This window comes from Passer montanus, unplaced genomic scaffold, assembly GCF_014805655.1.
Source record: "Passer montanus isolate IOZ18808 unplaced genomic scaffold, ASM1480565v1 scaffold10, whole genome shotgun sequence".
Classification (NCBI taxonomy): domain Eukaryota; kingdom Metazoa; phylum Chordata; class Aves; order Passeriformes; family Passeridae; genus Passer; species Passer montanus.
In genome coordinates, this window is record NW_024356505.1 from 12,539,930 (window position 1) to 12,552,989 (window position 13,060).

A 13,060-nucleotide genomic window follows, 5' to 3' on the forward strand; every position below is an offset into this window, starting at 1 on the left:
GAAATTGGATATCTAAGAGAGAGTATTGAAATGGCTGCCAGGAAAAGGAGGGTCCAAGGTAAGTTAAGTCTGTCTGTGGTAATGCCTGGTATGTGCTTTAGGAGCTGTTCTGTGATGGCCACTGCTGATAGAGGTTAAGGAGTGCCCTGCATTGTCCTGGTGGGAGACAATGAAAGGAATAAAGCTTGCATGATTCCTTGTCACCATCTATTCATATTTTCAGAGCGTTAACCCTGAGGTGATTCCTTTATCGTATTGGAAGGCATAAAAGCCTTCATTAACCACAAAGAGGGCACACCCTGTGCATGTTGTAGTGTGCAGAGGCAAAGTGTGTCTGCCTTAATTGTGCTTTTTGTTCCTGAACACCCCAGAACTGGGCTGGAGGGTGACAAGAGGAAAGCCTGGGTTAGGTTTTCCCTTGCTTCTTCAAGGAAAAACTAATATGGTCATCAACGTGTATTAAACTATTTGCCTTTTTCCTGTGAAAGTTCACTATTGTAGATAAGGTTACGTGCAGAAATTTTCCTGCATGCTAGTTGGGAATAACAGCAGATAAGTTGGAGCCTGCAGCTAAGATGAGCATGTTGGAGTGTCTGTTTACAAATCAAATATCTGCCTGGCATGGCCTGCCCTGGCAGCAGAGCTGTGTGTGCACTAAAATTAAAGAGGAGGCTGGAAAGGGAGACATTCCTTGTGTTCTGGGCCGGTCTCATTGGTTCAGCAGCATGTACCACTACTGTGCTGCTGGCATGGTAGCCAGCACAACTACAGTAGCACATTGTGCACTGGTGGGTAAGAGCTCAACAATAAGGGACTGGAAAAGACCACTTTCCATAGAGAGGTTTTTAGAAGGCTGAATATTACCAAAATAATTTTGCAAAGCTATATAATCTGAAAAGCAACTGAAGTGACTGCTCTTGATCTGCTGCCAGACCTCATGGGGTATTGCTTTCCACAGGCTGCTGCAGCACATTCGGCCATGTTACCCCATCCCATAATTTTTTTTCTGCCATAACTGAGCTTACTATTTGTGCTGATTTGAAAGTTAACCATGCTCTCAAGTAAGCAGAGGGAAAAGTGATTTTACTGTTGCTATGTGGCAGAATGGCCAAATGCTTGCATGTATTTTTGGGGTGGTACAGAGTGTTTAGACTTTAAATTCTAGCCAAGGGTGTTCAGGTTTCTAAGCTTGCCTCTGTGCCTGGCAGCAGCTCCTCTAGTGTTGTCAGCCCTGCTGCCAGGGATGTTGTGATGTCCTGGAGGGGACAATATGGCAGCCTGTTAGCCTGAAACTCTCAGATTCATTTAAACTCTAAGACATTAAATGTTGGTAAAAGGTCCCCAATGCGTGGAGCATTTTCTCTTTTTAAAGTAAAGAAATGCTATGATGTCCTCGGCTTCTCCTGCCTTGCAGTTTGGAGCAGTAAGTCAGCAGAAAGGCACCATTTGTAGTGCTTCCAGGAGCTGTGCTGGTGCAGGAGCCTGCTCTCCACATTTAGTGTCCATGTTTTATTTAGAGTTTCTGACACATTCTCGTTGCTTATCGGGAAGTTTGCTTCTAGTTTCACAGGCGAAGAGGGTGGTTTGGGCTTTTGCATTTATTTTTTTGGCATTTAAATATTTCTCATCTCCTCTAGGATGCTGTGCTCTGTGTCTTGTGGTCATCATTCATAACTTAAGAACCTGTCTTTATAGTAGTGTAACCAGGCCCACCTTTATTCAGTTGACTCATGTCTGAAGACCATCTTGGAGTACCTTGGTGCTGAGCACAGCTCTGCTGTGTTTGTTAGAGGGTCTTCTCTGTCATGCTTCTGATTCTTCATCCTGCTCCCCTGCTTTCAAGTATCTGGTGCTGAAAATCATGTTGTCAGTGTTGTCTTGTGTTTTCTAGCTTCATGGCTTTCGGTGTATGACTGTTTAAGCATGCTGAGCTATTTCTATTTCCCTGAAACCAGGCATCAGGGGATGTGGCATGTGTAAGGGTATGTGGTTATAAGGGAGTGTGTATTAGGTGACTTCTAAGGCTTCTTCTACTGTGTTTCTCCATCCTTCTCATTTTTGTTCATCATATGTTCCCTTGCACTGATAAGCTGCTCTTGTATGGCCACTGACCTGGCATCCTGATCTTCTTATTTGTTCCCTTCTCTGTCCTGGTTATGATGCAGCTTGTCCCTAAATGTTGTTGAGATTTTTTTTTTTGATGGCTTTCATTTTGCAAGCACCTTTAGAACTTATTGCTTCCGCAGTAGCTGGAGACTTAATCAATGTCTCTTCCTACAAGGCACAGATCAAGTTTCCTCAGAAATCTCTCCTGACCACTCCTGCCTCACTGTTCAGCTCCATGTCCAGGAGACCTGGCAATGGCTGGCCACTGGTCCTTGTGTCCATCCAGCCTCCCAGCTAGGCTACGCTTCCTTCAGCTGCCTGTTTTTCATTTTGGCATCGGGGCAGCCCTTGGCTACACCTGCAGGCTCTCTGGGCTGCCCTGGGTTGGTGCTGCTTGTCATGCACAGCTGCTGACCTCATTCTAGGGGTGAGTGTCTATAATGCTTCAAAATAAAGCTTTCCCCTGTTCTAGCAGTCTACTGTTCTAGCTTTCGGCATCTACTTGCTATCCTTAGCTCCAAATAGAGTGCTCATTCTTATCCAGATGCCATGAGCAAGGATTTCAAGATCCGTGGCTCCCTAAATATTCAACAGGCGAATAACCAAGATTTCTTAGTTCCTCTTACACCGCCTCCTCTTTCTTTCCATGTCAAGAGCAAAGCACTGAAGTACTCTTTCCCTCAGTGCCTAAAAATCTAATTCCCCTTCTGTTGAGCTGAGTATTTAGCTATGAATCAGTGAAAAATCAGAATGAAGTGTGCATTCATACAGGCGTATACCGGGATTTACACTCCTACTTCCCTTATTTTAAACAGTGCTGGCTTTTTAAATGTCAAAAAATTTAAATTTTAAGTTTTTTTAAGGAGAAGGAGTTGTTTTGACAAGGGAACATAGTTTGTTGTACAGTAAATGTGAAAGTGGTAAATGGCATACAACTTCTTTATGCTCTTGCAGTATTCTTCACCTTTACTCTTAAATTTTACTGCTACAGATTGTTTTTATTAATGCTCAGGGAAACATTGCTGTAGAGAGTTATAGTACTTTCAGCAGAGGATGGCTTGTGCAGCTACTTATGGAGCAGCAATGAAACACAACTTGAGCCACTTATTCTAATATTTGCAGTGCCTGTTCAGAGCATAAGAAAGAGGTTGCATCAAAACTGAGTCCAGGCTTCTGGAAAACAGAAGGTTTGTGTTCATGGGTTTTTCTTAAGACCAAGTGTATCGGTCTAGTCTGGTGTAACCAAACTCCTCAGATCCTTGCGCAATGATGACTTTTGCAAAGGACAGCTCTGCTTGAGTAAAAGAACAGCAAACACCCTAAAACTGTATATCATCCACATTATTTAATATTCCCTCTTTTCCCTATGCATCTCAATGCTTGTAAGGAATGAGGGTAGGTTTTTTCAGATCTGTACAACTATAGAGTAATAATTACTGCAGAGTGAGTGCAACAGTGTAAACTTGCCTCCTTTGTGATTGCATTTCTTTTGTTTCCCCTTTAAAATGAGGGAAATTCTAATTTTATTAATAATGTGGTTGAACAATAAGCTTCAATGTTTGAGAGCTTGCTGAGGACTGAGTACATTCTGCAAATGGAAAGCTCACTACTTTGTAGAAGGCCCTGAATGTAAGTAGATGGAAGTGAAGATCACTCTTACACCCTAGGTATAATTAACTCATTTAATTGTGGCCCTTTTCCTTGAATTGTTCCAGTGATCTTACTCTTCATTTAACTGCTCCTTCAAAACTAACTCTTAAAAGTAATTCACAGTCCGTAAGCTGTCAGCTAATACTCAGCATTCACACTCTGAATTGTTTTGTTTTCCTACATATAGGTCAAATGTTGTTAACATAGAGTATCTCTTGAAATCTTAATTTCTAGTTTAGATAATTGCATTCAAAAATTTGTGGCTATTTGTAAACATCCTCTTAAACCTTACCTGTCAGATTACTGCATGAGTTGGCCTAAATACTGGGATTCTTTAAGGTAGACTGGAAAATCTCACAGATCTTGGTAAATTTGTGTTTAACAGAATTTCATTATAATATTTCTTTAATGGGGATTTTGGTAACTTGGTTTTGGGTGTTTAAAATACATACACCTTAATTTTTATGACGGAGTGATTAGGTAGCCACTAGATTACATGTTTTACAAGAGAAATTTTCTGCACTCAAAAAACCTATGCTTCCCCCTTGCTCCAAGGTTCATGTTTTTGAAGTCTGAAGGCTTTGACAGCATGTAATTGTTGTTGTTTGCAAAGCTTTCATCTCAGTGTTAGCACTGTGGAAACTTTTATTGTGGATTTTATTTCAGTTCAGTTTTGCAGCTCAAGTAACTCAAGCACTTGAAGGTGGTGTACTTGTTCTACCAGGATCAGTCCTCGTTATAAAGTGTGTATGATTTTTGCTTTTATTTGATTCCAGGCTTCAGTTCTTGAGTCTTACCTACAACTCCTCTCCACTTTTTTCAGTTTTTAGTGGGGACTAGGTAAGGTTGCCCTCTTTCCTCCCCCTTCCCTGGAAACAGCCATACAAACGAGGAGAGGTAGGTTAAAAAAAAAGGAAAAAAGTCTTCTCTAGCTGTGGGGATTGACTAATGTAATTTCAGGTACAGCTGTTACAACTGCTTGGGCAACAGGGCTGCCCTGTGAGTTACAGGACAGCTACTGATGGTCTGCACTCAGGGGCAGGAGTTTGGTCATGCCAGCCCGTCTAGGGAGGTGAAGTATATGGTGTGTACTGACAGCTTCAGGGAAAGCTTTGGATGAGGATATCCAGCACCCATGTGCCTGTAAGCCTCTGTAAATGCAAATTGCAGCTCCCTCCCTTCAGCAGTCTCTTGTCTGTCAGAGCCTCATTGCTTAGAGGCCAAACCTGAAATGTCTGGTCCACAGCAGTGCTCTCCTGAGTAGAGCTGCTGGGAAGCCAAAGGCACGGCATGCATCTTATGGATGACCATTTTGAAAAGGGAGAAAGGAAATCTTATTGCTCCAGAAAAATGCTTCAATCTATTTATAGTTTTTTCTGGTTATAGAGAGATTCAAGATATTCATGAAGTGGTTGTTAAGGACTTATCTTTCTCCTGAAAGCTTGTCATTTTGCATCTTGTGCACAATAGAGGGAATGTCTCAGACGTGATCTCCATCTGAGTTATAATATACTTCCTATTTATCCTTTTAATCTGCATTAATCTGTGAACAAAATCCATTTTACAGGATTTTCCTCTGTGATTCCCTCTATCATTTTTGGATAGTTACAAGCAAATCTTAGCAGAAATTCTTAATGTTAAAATATGGGACAACTTTCTCAGGAAAGGTTTCCCTGGTATCAAGCTCTGGCTTGGCTCTGTTTCTACAAAGCACAGTCATATCTGTACCAGAGGGAACACTTTTCATACATGTGGCCCCTTCTTGAAATTATGCCTGTGCCCTTGTGGAGAGATTTCTCGGAATTTGTAATTGTTGATAGGTTCCAAAATGATGATTTGAAAATTGATTTTTTTTTTTTCAGTCTGACAGATATTTGTTATAATTGCAGGATTCCAGCTTTACAGAAGGCATTTTTTTTGAATGCACAAACTATTATTGTGCTGAAACTAAAAATATCAGACTAGCACCAGCCTTGTAGAGGAGTAATGAAGTGGCATCAAGACTCTTAAATAGCTACAGAAAATAGCTTTTAAAAGTGCTATTTTTGCACACACAGACAAAAGAGAGTAAAGTGTATAGGAGAAATACAATTTTCCCTGATAAAGCTTGCAATTAAAAAGAACACATTTTCTGTAATGACATGGAGGTAGCAAAACTGAGAGGACTGAAAGGTTGAAGGGGAAAGGATAAAACATAGATGTTTCTGTTCTAGTTTTCATGGCCCAGAGCAGAACATGGCAGCTTACACTGTCAGGCAGAGCTACAACCTTCCTGATGGAGACCAATGCTTGATGCCTCCACAGGAAAGTATAAAAACTGCCAATAAGGCACCAGCTGTATCTTGGTATAGCCCTGTGAGTAAAGCAGAAAAATCATCCTTTATCCCAGTGTCTCTTCCAAACATTCTTTTAAGATTTGCTGGTTCCCTTGCTTTTGTGTAGTCTATCATTTAATCAGAGTTGGGTAATGAGTGTTCAGTGGATAGTAATGCTTTTATAACTTTTTTTTTCTTTCCCTTTGGCAAACTCCAAATGACATCGTAGAAGTAGTGAAGAGTGTTTCCACTTAAGCTGGCCTCCTCAGTTGGAGAGGAGGCAGATGAACACGAGCTAGTGTTGCTGCTGCATCCTACTACGTTTCACAACACCCATCTGCCAGCCCGGCATGTGATCCTTCCCTCATGCCGAGCCGCAGAAATGTCCTGGTAGCCCGTCTGCCTGAGGAGGAGGGGGCCCCAACAGTGCCCACAAGGAGCACTGGGAACAGGGATTAGCTCCATAAAACAGCAGTTCCTGCCTTTAAGGACCAATCAGTGTGACAGTGCTTTTTAATTTTCTGGAAATAAGGATGGGTAGTGAATCAGGAGCATTAGCATTAGTGTTAACCTGGCTCATAAACTCCAGTGTTATCTGAAACTGCTCTTGAAGTTACACCTTTAGCGTGAAGAGAGGGGAGATTAATGAAGTATTGTAGCAGATATTGTGAGGTGCTTAATTGTATTCAGATAATGTTTCATAAATACTTATTCTCTGTGTTTTCAAACTTGTTTTCATTTAATTTAGATGAAGGGTGAATAGAAGCTGCCAATTTGGCCATCTCTACATGATTCGTTATTTCATAATACCTGTATCATATTCACTCTCACTCCTTTCCAAACCGAATTATCCTGCTCCCTTTAATCTCTTTGTGAAGGAGGCCACCCATGCATCTAATAAGTGGGGTTTTTTGCTTTTCTCTTAAACATTTCTCAAGTACTTTTTTTAGCCTTGCAGACCATTTAATGCCATTTGTCAGCCTTGATACTATGCTTTTTCTTTCTCCATCTCATGCATCCTTAGCATAATGTACACTAATCTTTCTTCCTTATCAGACATTAAAGAGACTATTTCCAGCTTAGGGTGTAATGTGGGAACATGAAAGCACATGAGAACTTTCTGTGTGCTGTGTTCAGCACCTGAGCTAATTTTGTAGCCCAAAAATATCTTTTGAAATTTCTTCTATTTTCAGAGCTTTATTAGAATATTATCTCAGTGAATTTTTCTATTGTATGAGTTATATTTTAGAAAAAAGAAGAGGGAGTTTTGATACCGATGTTATCTGTAATGATTTATCGTGTTGCTTATACTTGCTGGATTCCTCTTTTTTTTTTTTAGAAACCAACCTTCTATTGGTAAATCATAGTAATTATACTTTAAGCAATTTCTGACTTAGCAGATTCAAGGGCAGGTACTTTTATATGTTATTTCATATTAGTGTGGTTTTAAAGCATTTAGCCTTCTCTTTCCTTTACCTTTTTTGATATACACAGGGTTGTGTGGGTATATATATGTAAATGTAAATGGTCTAGCAGTATTATCTGGAAATACTTAAATACATGTGGGATGTGGAGTTAGTTATGACAGTTGTACTCATAGTTGCATATGATGCTCTACCTGAGACCTATTTTCAGTTGCTTTCTGTCTTAATTCAAAACACTGGAACTGAAATAGTCTGCAACATCTCTTACCTCCTTATTTCTTTTAATTGAGCATTTCAGAAGTCCCATAGTGACAGCAAGGTAAATGGGGTGTGCTCTTAGCACTGTAGGGAGGGAAGTTGGCTGGGCCAGAGGGCGTCTCTGCTGCCACCAACAAGTCCAGCCTGTGCAGTGGAGTCCATAAGAGTTGTGACCTAGTTATTCACCACACGCTTTCTTAATTTGGTAGCAAGTTGAGGACTTTACAAACCCTTTTGGGGAAGACAAACCCTTTTGGTTAAGTGAATTGAATTTGTTGCCATGGCAAACTGAATCCTGCACGTTCTGGTCTCTGTGCTAACCTCCCTAAGCAGAAGTTGCTCTTAGTTGCTAACGGTGCCTTCAGCTTGTCTTGTGATGAGCCCGAGGTCTTTCTTGCAGAAGTGCCGTGTTCCCCTTACTACCAGAAGTGGCTTTGAAGCTGCCCTTTGAACACACAGACGTGCTGAGCGCTATGGAAAATCAAGCCCTTGGTGTCCAAATTGGTCACTCAATTAGTAGTTCCTTTGACAATTTTGTCTTTGTTCTCTGTGGTTCAGCATTACATTCTTAAAACCCTGGTAATGCCACCTAAACAGAATTGTATTATAGGGTAAACTTATTATTAGTTTTGAACATTTGGATATAACTGTAAGTTCCCAGGAGAAGAATTCACTCCAGGGTTTGTATGGGATGTGGTAAATAAGCCAGAGTTATTGTTTTCAGGCGCTGCCTTTCTGGTGTGTGCAAACAATGACTTCAGCAGCTTCCAGGCTTATTTTTCTGATTCTTCCAGACTATGGTCATGGTTTCATGAGACAGTAAACTGGGTTTTGGAGGGCCTACAAGATGAAAAACACCATCACCACATGCTGCAGCACATTGAGCCATTGCAGGCTGGCTTTGCCTATTCAAATGCCTTCACGAGGTTTTGGAAAAATAACTGTATCCTAGCAGACTGAATTCGGTATTTCATGTCCATGCTGCTTGGTCTTTACAAGGAACCAGCATGCTCTGACCTTTTTGGTGAAAATGGGCAAAGTTGTTATGTTTGGGCTGTGGAGGGGTGGCAGAGAGACTGCCCAGGCTGGGAGATGCACTGGGTGACCTGGAGCTGAGTTCACCTGTCCACCATAATCTCCATTCAGGCAATGCAGTGTTATCCAGTTATTACACCTTTCAAAAATAACCCTCAGGAATTTATTAGGGGCTTCTTCCATTTAATTTTCCTTGTAAAGCCATGCTACCTGGTTCCCTTGTTGGGGATATTGTTTCTTTTTACCAACCAAAAACAATGCCAAACTGAAGGTGCTTTGAGGAGCCTTTTTTGCTGTGGTCAGTTGTTGGCAACTGGTGTGGCTGTGAGAGGAGCAGCACCTCTGCCAAGGTAATGTCACACCTCCAAGCCACAGAATGCCAGGTCTGCTCCTGCTGCATTGCGAATTCTAGTACACCAGGGCCAGATCAGACTAGTTGAGCTCAATTAATATAATTAATGGAAATTGGCATTATGGAGAGTTTTTTGGTTGGGTTTGGTGTTTTGGTTTTTTTTTTGTTTTTGTTTTGTTTTGTTTTTTGGTGTTTTTTTTTTTTTTGTTGTTGTTTTTGTTTTGGGGTTTTTTTTCCCTGTTGTTTGTTGCTTCTTTTTTGTTTGGTCTGGTTTTTTTTGGTGGACTTAGGCATATCAAGAAAGTACTTGAAATACACAGAAGGCATTTGTGGTTCAGTCAGGCTCAGAATCTGTGATATCAGCACTGCTCTTTACTCACCCACATCCTCCTTCCCTTACCTGGGTCTTTTGTTCTCCTTCACCTTGCCCCTGGTTAAATCAAAACTGTTTGTTTGTTAAATCACATTGTACACTCAAAGTCTTTGCAGCCAAACATTTCTATGTGGTTTTTCAAATGAATTGCCCTAATACTTCTGTCTCTTTTAGCCTCTGCTATTTATGATTTCAGTTTCGTTGTCTAATTTTAATTCTTTGTCAACATGACACAGGAGTCATGGAAACAAGGGGGTGGTGGTGGTCTAATGGATTTGATCTACATGAGTGGAGAAAATAACTTCAGGTTCTCCAGCTCCACTGCGACGTTCCTGTCGCTAAGTGCATGTGTGAGAGAGAAACAGTATGGATAACCGTGCTTACAGACCAGATGTCTTGAGACTCATTTCCTTCCAGTGTACGGCAGAAGTCCTACAGCACTATAAGATGATGTGTATAAAATAGTCTGCTCTGAAAGTGCAGAACACAACTGCTCTGATTTGTTCAAAAGTGCTACTTCTAAACCTGTGAAATCTGTACGAGAACTGCAGTATTTTAACGTGTGCATCAAGCTCTCGGTTTCACTGAAGAGTAATGTTTCCTTCCTTTTTTTTCCATGTAAAGCAGCCTCGATCTGCGGGGCTTGGTGTAGGGTAATGCTGTTTATAATGAAGTCAGAATTGGCTTTTAGAGCCTGATGAATGAAAGTCCACAGTATAAGACTGCAGCTTTTTGTGAGAGAGACATCTGTGCTATAACAAGAGCAGGAGACCCAATTTAGACAACTGCTAGAAGGAGAGCTCAAGAAAAGGAAAGACTTTTTTTTCTAGCTTAGATTAAATATTTGTACAAATAAACTTTTCAGCTGCTCATCAGAATTGCTGCTGCACCACCAACTTGGCTTTGAATTTTGTTCTGATTGCCCAACAAGGCTGTATACGAAGAGTGTTACGGAAGAGCAGTTCAAACAAAACATGTTTGTTTTGCAGCAGAACTATGGGCTTTGGGCTAGAGATAAAAATTTGGGGAGAGGGAAAAGACAGTGAGAGACATATTAAGAAACGAAAGATGTGAGTAGAAAGTGACTGTTGCAGTAAATACATGTGAAGCAAGAAACATGTTCAGGAATTGAGTTTTGTGTTTTGAAAGTGAGTTACAATAGAGGATCTGGCTTTGAATATGACTGCAATGACTTTTCCCCACTGGATCAGCTGGTTCAGTTAAAAGTGTTCTCACTCATGGAGCCTGCTCCTCAGAGTCACTCACACATACCCCAACTGCTGCTGAAACATTTGTTCTAGTGCATTTTTAGTTAAAAGGCTACATCGGCAGTGTTGATCACACTTAAAATCCTGCTGCATGAGGCTGACGGTGATGAAAATTCAAGTTTCTCCTGAAGACAGTGCCGTAGAGAATAAGTGTCTTTGACCAAAGAGGATTGTTTTTCATTTTAGTTAAAGCAAGCTTAAGTCCTTTGAGGAAACTTCTCATAAATCTGTTCAGTAAAACAACTCTTTTAAAAACAAGGGAACCCAAATCACTTGGATTAAAGCCCAGATGGACACTGTCTCTGACCAAAATGGATCAGAAGAGGATTAAGGAGCAGCATAAGTGGGGAACTCCTGCTGGAGAGGGGTGTGATGCTGTATGTGCCATTCTGGGCTGCTCCTCAGCATTAACAGTAAAGCAGTCTTTGGGTTCTTAGGCTCCTGGGAGCAGATGCAAGGGATAGTGTGGTGAAAAGTTTCTGATGGCTGATCACAAGCATGCTGAAAATACTTTTTAGAGAAAATGTGTCTTTTAAAAGTTGTGTGGATTCATCTTTAAAGCATTTCTTTTCTTAGTGTAGATGGCTACTTTAATATGTGGGCCTCAGAATATAAATTTAATACAGAAATACCTTACAAAATACTGATTTATTATTACCAAGTAAACTGTTGTGGTACCTTTGGTATTCTAGCACTGCTCTTTGCCTGTGTGAATAAGGATGAAAATGAACTTCTGCTTTGAAATGATGCAGCTTTGGGGGCAGAGTGGCCATGAGCTCGTGGTCTGCACGATTCAAACAGAATAACAGCTAAGCAGATTTGCTCATGTTGTGGCACAGTCTGAGGTGTAGAACAGCACAGGTGTTGGCATACTGTAGGGACAAAGGAATTGCTTTATCAGACTAATGAACTCTGTGGAATCTTATTTCAACTAAACATCTCAGAAAGGATCTCTAAGCCAGGAAAAGCTTTGCTTTTCTTGTTTTAAATCCCCGACCCCACCTGAGATTCTGTTCACCCACTGGTTTCAGTGGATCTCTTAAGCAGTCTGTGGAAGAAGGTTTTCCTCTAATCTCTTGCTGTGGCTCTCTTGGCTTGTGTGAGGTACAGCTGCAGACCTGCAAGACCTCACAACTCTCCCACTCATCTGTGCCAGTGTTTTAATTGTCTTAAAAGGGTCTTCCAGAGACTTTTAATTTATTTTAATGCCCTGGAGCATCTCTGCTTCAGTAATATTTAGCAAATTTCAGAGCAAACATTCGCTTAGATTCCAATTGTCAGATTCGAGGAGCAGCAGAAAAAATATTTTTTAGGGGATTGAAAAGGGAAACTCTCAGACTAGGCTAATCTCTACTTGTAGAATGAGAGGACAATTAACAACTTGTCTATGAAAACAAAACTCTTGCCAAGAAAACTTACTAGAGTCTCTACAAGAAAGACGGGGGAATTCTGCAGTTAGAAGCAGTAATGCATTGCTCAAACTTGGTGAACACTGAATTGCTTTTTAAATACCTGGTTTGAAATGTCACCTTTGAAACATCTATGTGCAGTTTAAACTTTAGTGGGTGGTAAAGAGTGGAAACTGCGCTGATGGAAGTTGTCTTCAGGTTTGGCATATAAACTATAGTTTATCTTAGAAATGTCTTTTACATTGCAGTAAAAGTGTGTGGTAGATTGATAGATTATAATTTAGGAATTTTAATCTCATGAAGATGTACTCTGAATTTTACATTTTTAGAGACTGGGGTTTTGTGCACACTTGATTGCTGGTTATGGCAAAGGGAAGTGTACTGCAACGGGAAGTGGCACAGATGCTTTTTTATGCCTACTGCCTTCCTTTTATCTTTGCTTCCTTGTTTTCTTCCTTTCCCAAAGGGGTTTCCTCCCTTTCTTACTTACATTTCCCCTTAAGAGATTAGCTGAAGAAATGTAATTTTTTTTACAGAAGGGAGTGCAAGCTTACTTTTTCACTTCTTGGTGTAAATTGTGAACTTTTCCAGCATCAGTTAAATTTGAGAAAAAACGTTAGGATGCAATACACCACGGTGCTGCATTTGTGTCTGTGCTAGTTACTGCCAGAGTCACCATTTTCTGCAATATTATTTCTCACTAGGAAGAAAATAAACTCTATACCATGTGAATTTTAGATGTGGTACAACTGTGGGTGTGTTAATGCTTTTACTGGAATACTGACACCTTGATTTTTTCCCCAGAAGCTTGTGTATTTCCCCTTTCTTCATCCTCCATTTGACAAGAATAAAACCATGTGAAATACAACT

General features: G+C 40.6%; 1 protein-coding gene across 1 annotated transcript in view; it reads left to right on the forward strand.

The window, feature by feature from the left end:
• The window catches only part of IGF2BP3 (insulin like growth factor 2 mRNA binding protein 3), a 111,316-nt gene that overhangs the window by 54,684 nt on the left and 43,572 nt on the right, over positions 1-13,060 (forward strand). The window lies entirely within an intron of this gene.